At 42.2% G+C, this 13,361-nt stretch overlaps 1 long non-coding RNA gene across 2 annotated transcripts; it reads left to right on the top strand.

The window, feature by feature from the left end:
* Nucleotides 1-347: 347 nt before the first annotated feature.
* On the top strand, nt 348-7,763 carry LOC143421542 (uncharacterized). Of its 2 annotated transcripts, none has more exons than XR_013101224.1 (2): nt 348-1,034; nt 5,282-7,763. It is a non-coding gene; the product is annotated as an uncharacterized LOC143421542 (long non-coding RNA). The 2 variants fall into 2 exon arrangements; XR_013101223.1 differs by lacking the exon at nt 348-1,034 and adding an exon at nt 1,041-1,960.
* The last annotated feature ends 5,598 nt before the right edge of the window (nt 7,764-13,361 follow it).

Raw genomic sequence — 13,361 nt, 5'->3', positions numbered from 1 at the left:
GGACCATGCAGGAAACACATGGGAATGGTACGACACGACAGACAGAGAAAAACACGGGGCTGAAATACACCAGGAAGAAACCAGGGGATGGGAAACAGGAGGAGAGCACAGCTGGGAATACACAACAAGGGGAAGAAAACCTCGATGCACTGACTGTCACAGGCTGGGTCTCCGACCCAGCACTCTGAGTTTTCTTTGTATTTGTCTCATTTTGTTATGTGATCAGTTTTGTGTTATTTCCTATTTTCCTTTAGTTTAGGCAGTTATTGTTCTTGGTTTTCTATGTTTTGGGGTTTTGTAATTATTCATCACGTATTAGGTCTGTTAAGTTGTGTTGTCATTGTTAGATATTTTGATACCACGGTAAGCATTTACAGGATATTGTTTTATACAGGAAAACTGTTACTCAATAAGGCCAATCTACTAGTTGTTTTTCTCTTTCTCTGTGACCCAAGAATTAATGTGAGACTCACAAGCTGGTACCAGAAGGTCGAAAACACCACAGAGATGAGACCACTTCCTTACTCCCATCCTCCCTTTTTCTTTATCTCCTGGAAAAGGCTCGTTAAAGGCTAGGTGGTTTGTTTCAGAATTCACTGATGAAAGAACTCTGTATTCTATGTCTAGGAGTGTATTTTGCTGGGATGATCATAAATTATAGCTGAACTGATAAACTACACAAGGGATACTTTGCTCAGAAGGCAGGAAGACGTTTCCTTATTTAGTCTGTACCGGTTTGAACTGGGAAAGCTGACACACGAACCTTTTTTCATCTATATAAACTGCTGTGTATCAAATAAACCTTTGAGTCGATTTGGGAAGACAACCTGAAGCAGTCTGTGTTTCCTTGTTCTCCCAAGCTGCTCCCGACGTCGTAACTAACCCAGCTGAATGGCATACCTGAGTGTTACTTTAAATAATTAGGAATCTTATAAGGAAAGGACAGAACTCTGCTTATCGCTCACGCCACGGAGGAAACCCGGGAAGGCAATTTCCTTCAATCTTGGTGTCAGAAGTGGGATGACTGACAGAAGGTAAATATGCGTCTTTCATATTTATATAAAGACCTATTATACCTCTCTCAGTGATCGATCCATAAAAAAACGGGATATGCTGACGAAGTTTCACTTAGTGATCCAGAGAGATACACTGACTGACTTCCTCAGTCCCCGAATAAAGTAAATTAACCCTTGTGTGGTGTTGGTGGACACAGGAAGTTGCCTGTTGTCTTGAATATTTTAATTTTGTTTAAGTTGCTCACTCAGAAAGAGTGACACAGGAAGTTGCCTGTTGTCTTAAATACTTCTCGTTAAGTGAGAAGTTGCTCACCAAAGAGTGACACAGGAAGTTGCCTGTTGTCTTAAATACTTCTCGTTAAGTGAGAAGTTGCTCACCAAAGAGTGACACAGGGAGAAGTTGAACGGGTCTCACAGACCCGATTACCATACAAGGGTTAAAAGCAGTAAATTAAAAGCAGAAAGACACAGGAAGTTGCCTGTTGTTTTACGAGAAGTTGCTCGTTAAGCGAGAAGTTGCTCGCTAAGTGAGAGTTGCTCACACAAACAAAAAAATTGCTAGCAATAAATTTAAAGTAACCTCAGCTGTGCCGCAGCGAAAATACTAACCTAAATCCTCCTAGCGTGTAAACCCCTCTGGAAATCACTGAACATGGGTCAGAATTATTCAAAGACCACAGACAGGTCCGATAAAAAAAATCTAAAGTACCTGTAAAACCAAAAATTAATAAAATACAAAATAAAGTCTCAAATAACGGCTCAGTATAACTCCCATTTCCGGTTACGTGTAACCTACGTCCGCGAATCGGTGAAGACGTCCATGATCACGTATCCAGAACATGCGGGAGTGCTTATGTGACTGACTTTGTTTACAACTTAAGAAGTTCAATGCATTCTAATTTATTTCCGGAGCCTTATCCCGAACGATTATCGCCAGAAAACAGGTCAGTAGAAATGTTGAATATCATTTGTGATAAGAAAAGTAGTCTGCTTAAAAAGTCCTGTAGAAAATATATGATAGAATGCCGCGACGTGATGCATCAAATGTTACCGCTATGGACAAAAGGAGGGTAAATAATGACAAAGTCGCCGATTTCTTTAAGAATCTAAAGAAATTCCTGCTAACAATGTCCAGAGACAAAAGTGACTTAAATGCAGTAACTATGTGTAAACAGAAGCCTGATGAATCCATCCTAGTATTCATAAAACGCTTTATGCACTGTTGGACAAGCTAGAGGTGCAAATTTAGCTCAGTTTTCCAGCAGCCGCAGACACCCAAAGCAAAAATGAATTTGTGTATTTAATTTAACATAAAGGGTGAAATGTTTGCTGACACTGATAACAGCTTATGTTTTCTCTGCCCTATGTACCGACATGATGGAGAAGGAACATCCTCTGTGTCAGCTGGACCCTCAGCAGAGAATGAACTCAACATCCTTTTTGTCCGGTACTCTATGTCACACACTGTGCCAAAAAAAAAACGTGTACAGACGCCACTAACAGGTAATCCCATGACTGGGAGCCACACTTTTGTTTCTCTCACACTGTTCAACAACATGATAACTGCTCACACAAGTGAAGGTCAAACAGTGATTTTGTTACATAACTCAGACATAGGTTACGAAATATGTCGACACATAGATCTAACCTACCCTATCCACTGTACTATTTCTGCACTTACGTTGCCAGCTGAATACCAGAATATGACATTATGGTCAAAAAGTGAGAATGAGATAGGATTTATTGACTTTATCACGTACACCTAAAAAAAAAAAAAAAACAACAAGCCAGTATATGTCAGGCAATGTCCCATTTCCACGGAAAAAGCCGCAGCCCTAGATGTCATGATAGGAGATTTATTGACTACAGGAGTAATAAAGCCCACACTCCTGTCAATCCTGTGCCAAAGCCTAACAAACCTGGCGTATGGCGTTTCATACAAGACTTGAGGCAAATTAATGCAGTCAACATTCCTCTGCCACCTCTCGTTTCAGATGTTCACAGCATATTGACATGCATTGCATACACATTTTACCGTGGTGGATTTATGCTCCGCTCCTTTTTCTCATGAAGACACACAGCCGTTATTTGCATTCACACATAGAAATAAGCAGTACACTTGGACTCGTTTGCCCCAAGGCATGATAGACAGCTCTGCTGCTTTCTCAATGGTGCTTCACTCCTCCAGGGCTGCACCCTGATCCACATGTGGATGACCTCCTCCTCTGTGCTGAAAGTGAAAAACTGTGTCAAACTGCTACACACATGCTTCTCCAGCACCTCCAAAAGACTGGCCACAAAGCATCTGCAAAGAAAATGCAGTACTGTCAGACTTCTGTTCAATATTTGGGATTCACACTGTCTCACGGAAAACGTTCCATGACTGCAGACAGGGTCAAAGCTGTGACCTCTGTCCCTCGTCCCACTACACAGAAGGAAATGTTGTCCTTCCTAGGCATGGTGAACTATTGCAGACAGTGGATACCAGACTGTTCTTTTCATGACCACATTCTGCGTGACTGTTGTAAAAAAGACAAGCCTCCTCGAATACTGTGATCCACAGAAATGACTGTCTCTTTCAATGCATTACAGGGAGTGCTGACCTCCGCCACTCAAAGGTGCTGCCTGAATTGTTCAGGAATGCCGGCCTGCCTGAGGGCAGTAGCAGCTTGCTCTATCATGATAAGGGACTGCGAGAAGCTTACACTCTCACATGACACTATTCTACACACCAATCACCAGGTCACGACCATTGTAGCAAACATAACTAAACAACATATGCAAATCTCACTATAAAAGCGAGCAGCACACCTGATTCGCCAGCACATTTATTGATCCTATGCTGTGTTCTTCTGACCGACAGGATGGCTCAGACAGGCTTGACGTTCATGACTGCATGACACGTATACAGGAATCCACAGCACCACGTCCAGATTTAGAGCAAACACCTATCTCAGACTCAGCCACGGTTTATGTGGACGGGTCCTGTTCAAGGCCGAATGACAACTCATTTCTTTGTGGCTATTCAGTGGTAACAGTGCCTGACATCATACTAGAGGCTCACTCATTACCATTTCACTCAGCACAAAAAGCAGAGCTCCTGGCTTTAATACGCGCCTGTGAGCTACATTTGGATAAGCATGTGACAATTTACACAGACAGCCGCTATGCATTTGGCGTTGTGCATGACTTTGGCACATTGTGGAGACAGAGAGGATTTAGATCTGCTGATGGAAAATAAATTGCTAAATTCTGATTTTGTTAAAAGACTTTTTCAGGCTATACAGCTGCCATCGGCCGTTGCAGTTGTAAAAACGAAAGGACACAGTACAGCTGACACAGACGAAGCAACAGGTAATGCCTTAGCAGACGTGACAGCCAAGGCTGCAGCTGCATCACAGCTCCCACCGCCACAGGAAGTATTATCTGTGCCCCTACAGCTGCCACTTGTTACACTCCCAGACTATTTAGACACAAATGTTGATTTAAAATTCATACAAGAGCAAGCCTCTGCATAGAATAATGACTGTACCTTAGATGACAGAGATGGCTTATACAAAATCTTAAGGGTTTGATTGCCCTTCCATATTCCCTGATGCCAGTCCTTGCCCGACATTTTCACTGTGTGAGTCATGTCGGACAAAGAGGGGTAATAGGGGCAATAAAATCAAGATTTGTAATTGAGAAAACATCACATGCAGTAAAAAGCATATTAGCAACCTGCCTAACATGTGCACGAACTAATGTAGGAAAATCAAAAGCAAAACATCAGCATTTACCACAACCAGATTTTCCATTTCATACATTACAAATTGATTTTACACAAATGCCAGCGCAAGGAAGTATCAAGTACTTACTGGTAATAGTGGATCAATTTAGTAAATGAGTAGAAGCTTATCCAACCTCAAAAGAAACTGCAGAAGTAGTCTGTCAAAAGTTGAGCAATGAAATAATACCCAGATTCGGAATACCTCACCAGATTAACAGTGATAGAGGATCTTCATTCACATTAGAAGTAATTCAAAAGTGTGCTAAAACTTTAATGACCTGGGTCAAATTACTTACTCAAGTCCTGTGTGAGATTAGAATGACTCAATCTGCAGTAACCAAATTATTTCCATTTGAAATAAGACTATTTCCAACACCATGGTCAGCTTCCAGAGGGGCACCGCTAGTAGAAGGTGATGTATATTGCATTGTCCACTGATGTTCACAACCTGGTAGAAAAACTGAATAATAACTATCAGAAAGTTTGTCTCTCTCAGCTTTTCCCCTCCACAGTTCCACCAGTGGAGACAAGGAGACGCATGTTGGAGAAGCCACTAAAACCAAGGACACTCTGGGAGGCCGCGTTTTCCAGCCCCCAGGCTTTACTGGCAGTGACGAAGAACCAGCATCCTCACAGACGGACAACCTCAGTGGATTCATGCCAGCAGGGTTAAGACCAGCCCAATCGGACCATCTCAGGCGTCGGATCAAGCAGACGACATCTCCGGCGAGCCAGCGCCCGGATCCAGAGCAAATAAACACACGGGTAGATGACATCTCAGGCGAGCCAGCGCCCGGATCCAACATACACACACACAATCACTGATTAACACACAACGTCTGAAAGAACAACAACAAGGTACTCAAACATCCAGCAGGAACAGAAAGCCAAAAGTACCACATGATGTCTAACCTGATAAAGCCAGACTCATTTCATCCTGATAATGGAGAAAATGAAATGCCCATTGTCATCATACGACGCTTATTCTGTGTCTCTCGAACCTGGGACCAGGCCAGGAGACAACTGAAGAACTGTTTTTCTTATATACTTTCTTATATATTTAGGTTATTTATCATACCTATCGCATTAACCTTAGGATTTCTCTTTTCTATTTTGTATTGTAAACTGCAACCATGTTCATATTTCTGCAGGTCATATTTTGCTGACTATACCTCATGCTCCATTTTGCAAGACACTTACTTAATGCACTCCTCACGTTCCCTAAAATCAGTAAATAGCAACATAGACGCCACTAATAAACCATCTTATGCGCCCTCTAGAACAGGAGCTAACGCCTGGTATGAAAATGCCAGAACAGCCGCTCGTGATTTAGGAAACAGTAACTGTTATGTCTGTTCAAAGGCTAATCCAGAACAGGTAATAGTAGGATACCCCATATCCGGTTTCCCCCTCACTGAGGGACTAGAGAAAATCGGCGGAGATAATGCTCTCTTTAAAGACGCTTTACAGTTGACTCTGAGCCCTCTCGACTGCTTACTTAGACACACACACACACACCAACTAACCCTGAGACTCCATTAGGCGAATTATTGAAGTTATCTAATGACACCGCAGGGACCTGCGCCCCAATGAAACGCCCTAAGAATAGGTTAAAGCCCTCACTGCCCTTAGGACAGATCCCTCTCCATTTTAATACTAGTATGATATGTCTGCGCAGACTAAAGTTAACTGGCCCAGACACACACATAGATTATACAAAGGATAACTATACATTCTTCTCTGACTCCCCAGGTGCACGCTGTAATGAGACATGGCTAGCTGTCTCTGTGGCTGAAGTTGTATCATATCTGGAGGAACACACACACAGTTCAAGTTCGAGCAGAGACTCGATCATTGTTCCCCCAGACGGTGTATTAAATGACACTGACTGGGGGGAGTTAGTTAAATCACACATGGTCACGCGCCTGACCAGACCAATCCCACATGCTTATTGGTTGTGCAATAATACCCTTAGATTAGCTTTACCTGTTAATTGGACCGGTACCTGTGGTTTAGTAACCGTTGATGTATGCTGTACTTTCATTCCCAATAATACCGCCCCTAACGGTTCATTCACACAAGCTATGAATAAACTTGAAGCATTGCAGATAGAACTAATTGCCAATGCAGGTCACGGTCAGTGGCTACATAAGTGGCTACAGGACACGTTTGGAAGATGGAAGGAACTAATTGTAGCCTTTGTAACCGTTGCAGCATGTTTTTGATGATTATTGTCTGTTGTGTGGTATCCTGTGTACGTTCAATGATAACCCGTATAGCTACTAGTACAGCCACTTCAATGTATTTGCAATTGGCACAAATTGACCCAGATTATGTGTCAGATGTCATCAATGATGTTCCTGATGTGTATATTGAACATTAGGTTGTGAACTATTACATTTTATGATTTGCTTTTTATATTATGTTATTACATTTGTGATTTTTCCTTTCTATTTGAGTTATTATTTTTTAAAAATAATAAAAGAGGGGAACTGTTAGATATTTTGATACCACGGTAAGCATTTACAGGATATTGTTTTATACAGGAAAACTGTTACTCAATAAGGCCAATCTACTAGTTGTTTTTCTCTTTCTCTGTGACCCAAGAATTAATGTGAGACTCACAAGCTGGTACCAGAAGGTCGAAAACACCACAGAGATGAGACCACTTCCTTACTCCCATCCTCCCTTTTTCTTTATCTCCTGGAAAAGGCTCGTTAAAGGCTAGGTGGTTTGTTTCAGAATTCACTGATGAAAGAACTCTGTATTCTATGTCTAGGAGTGTATTTTGCTGGGATGATCATAAATTATAGCTGAACTGATAAACTACACAAGGGATACTTTGCTCAGAAGGCAGGAAGATGTTTCCTTATTTGGTCTGTACCGGTTTGAACTGGGAAAGCTGACACACGAACCTTTTTTCATCTATATAAACTGCTGTGTATCAAATAAACCTTTGAGTCGATTTGGGAAGACAACCTGAAGCAGTCTGTGTTTCCTTGTTCTCCCAAGCTGCTCCCGACGTCGTAACTAACCCAGCTGAATGGCATACCTGAGTGTTACTTTAAATAATTAGGAATCTTATAAGGAAAGGACAGAACTCTGCTTATCGCTCACGCCACGGAGGAAACCCGGGAAGGCAATTTCCTTCAGTCATGTTTTAGTATTTCCTGTTTTATTCTGGCAATGTCATGTGTTCTTTGTTTATTGTATTTAGCTTTCCTCTCCTGGTCCTGTCATTAGGTTTATGTCTGTCAGCTGTTTTCCCCCATGTGTCGCCACTTCCCCTGATCACCTCATGTCTGTATTTAAGCCTTTTGTTTTCTCCATGCCATTGTCGGTTCGTCTGTTTACATCACCGCAGTCATGGTTATAGTTTTCGTCTGTTTAAGCTCACCTCAGTCATAGTTATAGTTTTTTGGTCTTAGTACCTTTAGTGTTTTGTTTCTTAGTGTCTTGCCAGTTTAGTGTTTTTTGTTTCTTAGTGTTTTTGCCAGCTTAGTGTTTTGTTTCTTAGTGTTTTGCCTGTTTGTTTTGGTCTCTTGGTTTATTTCCTGCCGGCATCGCAATAAAGCTTCACCTTCTGTTAAAACCTTACTACTCCTCATCGTCATCTGCTTTTGGGTCCTGTTTCCACACACACACCGGCGCACCCCGCCGTGACACTGACACAGGACATGGGACTGTCAAAGAAACACGAGACAACCACAAAGACGCAGACTAGACACTGAGACGGGGACACGACTGAGAGGGGACACAGGGGGAGCGTGGAAACAAGAGTGGCAAGACGAGGAAAACGAGAAAGGCAAAGCAACAGCAACCAAAACCCACGAATAACAACACTCACAGAATAACTAAAAAACACACCGAACACTGGGTCACAGGTCCAGTGTTTGGTCGCATCCAAACAACTTGTTCCATGGTATGCTGTTACGTCTGTGAGCAAGCTTTCTTCCATGCTTCGTGGGACTATAACTGATCCACCTGATCAGTGATGCAGAGTTGACATGGAATTGTTTTTATGACACTTTTATTAAAAGGATAAATAAACATACATCCATGTGCAAATGTGGAGTCACATACAGAAACTGTCATGATCCTGGGTCATGTTGACCCAGCGCTCTTAGTTTTTGTGTGTTTTTGTATTTTGTTCTTTGTTTATGCCATGGTTCATGGGTTGTTCTGTTAAGATGTTGCTTCTTTGATTTCCCCTGACTTTACCCCCTGTGTGCCCCCTCTGTGTATGTGAGTCCTCGTTCCCCCTCCTTGTGTTTTATTCCATGTTTTCCTCAGCCCGTTATGTCCGTGCTCTCCCCCTGGTCTGCCTCTGTGTGCTTCCTGTTAGAACACTCAGATCTGCCACTCAACTACTTCTGACCCAACCCAGATCTCGACTGAAGTCTCGGGGTGACCGTGCGTTTTGCTCTGGCTGCCCCGGTACCCTTCCTCTCGACCTCCGCGCATCTGATTCCATTGCACTGTTCAAATCACGATTAAAAACCCACTTATTCAATCTTGCCTTTCCCTCTAGTTAATATTTCTTTTATGATTTTATATCATGCACTTCTATGCTCATTTAAATTCTTGTTTGCTCTGTACCTGTTGCTTTCCTATGTATTAGTGACAGTTATCTGCTTGCATATTTAGTACTTGCTTTGGTCCTATTTCTATTATCCTCCTCATATACTCTATTTTACTTGTTAAGCACCTTGGCATACCCTTGGTTTTTAAGTGTGCTTTATAAATAAAGTTTATTATTATTATTATTACTTTGATAGTCTCCCGTCAGTTTGCTCCTGCCGTGTCTCGTTATGGTTATCAGTGTCACCTGTGTTCCCCGTGTGCTCCCCTCGTTAATCCTCTGTGTATTTATGTCCACGTCTCCCTCAGTTCAGTGTGGCGTTGTCAGTGTCTCTTCCCCGAACCTGTGTGCCTCTCTCTGTGCTCCCTCAGTTTAGCTTTCCTAGTTTAGTTCTGTTTCTTTGTGAAGCCTGCTATAAAGCAGAGATTTTGAGTTCAGCTTTTGTCTCCGTGAGTTTTGCCTTTGGGTCCTCATCTGCCTGCACACAGCTAGTTCATGGGGCGATCGTGGCTCAAGAGTTGGGAGTTCGCCTTGTAATCGGAAGGTTGCCGGTTCGAGCCCCGGCTTGGACAGTCTCAGTCGTTGTGTCCTTGGGCGAGACACTTCACCCGTTGCCTACTGGAGGTGGTCAGAGGGCCCGGTGGCGCCAGTGTCCGGCAGCCTCGCCTCTGTCAGTGCGCCCCAGGGTGGCTGTGGCTACAATGTAGCTGCCATCACCAGTGTGTGGATGACTAGATATGTAAAGTGCTTTGGGGTCCTTAGGGACTAGTAAAGCGCTATATAAATACAGGCCATTTACCATTTATTTATTCATGACAAAAACAATCTTTGGTTTTCTCCTCAGCTCTCCAGTCTCCTCAAAAAAAGATGCTCCCTGGGCTCAGGGCAGAAAAACTACATCTGAGGCCGACTGGCTGATTTTTAGAAATCATTCAACCTCTTTAATTAAAAGGTCGGAACCAGAATTCTGTCTTTCAAAAACGACTAAACATCTGAACAATCCTACAAAATTCTGGAAAATAATAAAATGTTCTTAATCCTTGTTGTTTAACAGAAAAATGATACATTTTAAGCTGTTTTAATGAGCATTTGTTTCTTCAGGGTCCAGATCTAACATGCTTCATATATTAATAACAGACACATCACGGGTACAGCAGTCCTTTCTCCCTGCAGCACGGACTACACTGCCCATCAGGCTACAGGCTTTGACGGTCCATTGTTAGAGTGAATTGTTAAATGTTGTCATTTTTATGCTTACCATCTCCACATTGTTTAACTCTGTGTTGAAAGGAATTCCACCTGCATACACACACACAGACACACATACAGTGCCTTGCGATGCCTGTAACACTCTGCCTGTTGCCTACATATTAAACATTTTTTGAATAATAATTAAAAAAACAAACATGTCTTCACATCATTATGTGGGCTGAAGTAGAGGTGACATGGGCTGTTAGATTGAGACACAGACAGCCTCTTAATGCATGTTTTGTTTGGGTTTCCACCAGCGTGGAATTACCAAAAAAGAGGTGATTTTCATATTACCTGTATTTCATATGTTCAGCCGAACATATAAAACGGGAAAAGACCGCAGTGTAATCCATTTATTTCAACAAAGTAACTGTATTCTGAATACCACCTTTTTAAACGGTAACAACGGTAACTGTAACAGAATACAGTTACTCATATTTTGTATTTTGAGTACGTAACACTGGTACATGTATTCTGTTACTCCCCAACACTGTGTAAGGCTGCGATCATGTCGTACTTGTCAGCGAGAACACATGTGTCCACGCTGCTGGGTCTTCTTCCTCTTGTCTCCCAGTATCCAATGGAGTTCCTCTGGGCTCCATATTAGGACCATTGCTCTTTTTCTCTTTACATAAACAACTTTTGTGATAATTTATCAAACGCTGCATTCCATCTTGGTACAGTTATCTACTGCTCATCTCCTTCAGTAGCATAAACCCTGCAGTTTCTGCTGCCTTTGATGTTGTTCAGTTAAAATGGTGTTACATCCAGATTAATCCAAGGTCATGTTTTTCTTAAATGGCAAAGAGTTGTTAGCTACATCTCCTAAGACTAAAAGCATTCAAGGAACTGAAACTGATATTTTCTTAAAAGTATCAGGGATCATTATCGATCAGAGTTTGTCATTTAAAACTCACATTCAAAGGCTTGTGTCAAGGCTGAAACGAAAACTTGAAAACACTTGATTCATGCAACCTTTTCACATTTATTGGATTACGGTGACCTGCTTTTATGAATGACCTGCCCACTACCTAAAGAGGTGGGATACTGTCTACCATTTATGTTTTATTACTGGCTGTGGAAATCATGTACATCATTGTCCTTTGTACGCTGCTGTTGCCAATTGTCCATCTCTGTATATTCACAGACAAAGTGGAGGCTCGAGACCAAAAGCAGAGTCAAAAAGCGCATAAACTATTTACAAGGTTTATTCACAAAAGGAGCAAGACTCAGACTAGAACATGGATTTAAATCAAGAAACTAGACAAGAGCAGTAATGGGTCAAACGGGACAACACTCGGGCACAGGGAGCACAACGAGGACACGGATGGGAAACTCTGTAACAGAGGGAGGAGTTACTGGGCAGGTAAATAAAGTGAATTAGCTTCTCACGTGTGCACCACTTTGTGTTGGTCTTTCATGTGGAATTCCAATAAAATTGATTCATGTTTGTGGCTGTAATGTGACAAAATGTGGGAAAGTTCAAGGGGGCCGAAAACTTTTGCAAGCCACTGTACTTGCAAGTGAAAACCAGTTGATACAGGAGGGGGTAGCCCTGAGAGTGTCCTCGTGAGAGCCGGAGGTCCAGAGGGAGGCGAGGTCCAAGAGAGGCCCGACAGGCAGGGGGCAGGCTAGGGAACGAGGTGAGTACGAAACCTTTGGTGAGCTGACTGTTTGGTATAAGAATAAAGTTACGTTGAAACCAAGCACACCATTGTTGTTCTTGTGACATTACCAATAAGTGTGATGTGTCACATGACCCTCTTCCTATTGGAAAAACAAAAGTTGTATCCAAGATGGCCGACTTCTAAATGGCCACCATGGTCACCGCCCATCTGGAGGAGTTTGCCCCCTCACATATACTAATGTGCCACAAACAGGACTTTAATATCACCAACCATTCCCATTTTATTACGGCGTATCCATATAAATGGCCCACCCTGTACTTCCTCCTTCCTGGATGTTTGACTCTGTTGGCCCCTTGATTGTGGAAATAATCAATACTTCTCTTTATACTGGCTCAGCTCTCAGCTTTTTAAACAAGCTGTTGCTGAGCCAATATTAAAGACACCAAATTTGGACCCATCTGTTCCAGTCACAGCCAATATCAAAATCACCATTTGTGTCAAAGATGTGAGAAAAAACAGTTGCAGAACAACTGAACGACTTTATGGAGAAAAAGTGTTTTGGACATTTTCCAGTCTGGTTTCCACAAACTGCTGTGAAACTGTGTAGTGACATGTTGATGGCAGCAGACTCTGGTACTCCGTACTGGTTATACTGGTTATACTCTGCCTTTGATGCTGTTGATCACAGTATGATGGTAAACAGGTTCAAAGACTTGTTGGGATTACTGGTGCTGTTTAGCTCCCATTCTCTTTTTCCTTATATACTCCCTCTACTCCAAGTTATCAGACAGTAGTATTCCTTATCATCTCCATGCTGATGACATTCAGTTATTCTGTTCTTTCAAAGCTTCTGACTTTTAGAAATGGTCTTCTTTAAATAATTGTGTCAGAAATCAAATAATGGTTAAATGATAACATCGTCCAGTTCAAACAGAAATATTGCTCGCCATCACATGATCTGTTCTTTAGGCTCCTCCGTCACAAATGTGGGCGTCGTATCTGAGAGCTGAGTCTGTGTGAGAGTCACGGTTCAAACATCTGTAACCTGTGCTGGTGTCAGAGGCTGAGGTGATTCTTCATGCTTTGACTTCTTCTGTAACGTCTTTTTACTGGTT

This window comes from Maylandia zebra, linkage group LG12, assembly GCF_041146795.1.
Source record: "Maylandia zebra isolate NMK-2024a linkage group LG12, Mzebra_GT3a, whole genome shotgun sequence".
NCBI lineage: Eukaryota > Metazoa > Chordata > Actinopteri > Cichliformes > Cichlidae > Maylandia > Maylandia zebra.
The sequence above is the reverse complement of the archived record's forward strand: the minus strand, read 5'-3'. Positions and strand labels throughout refer to the sequence as shown.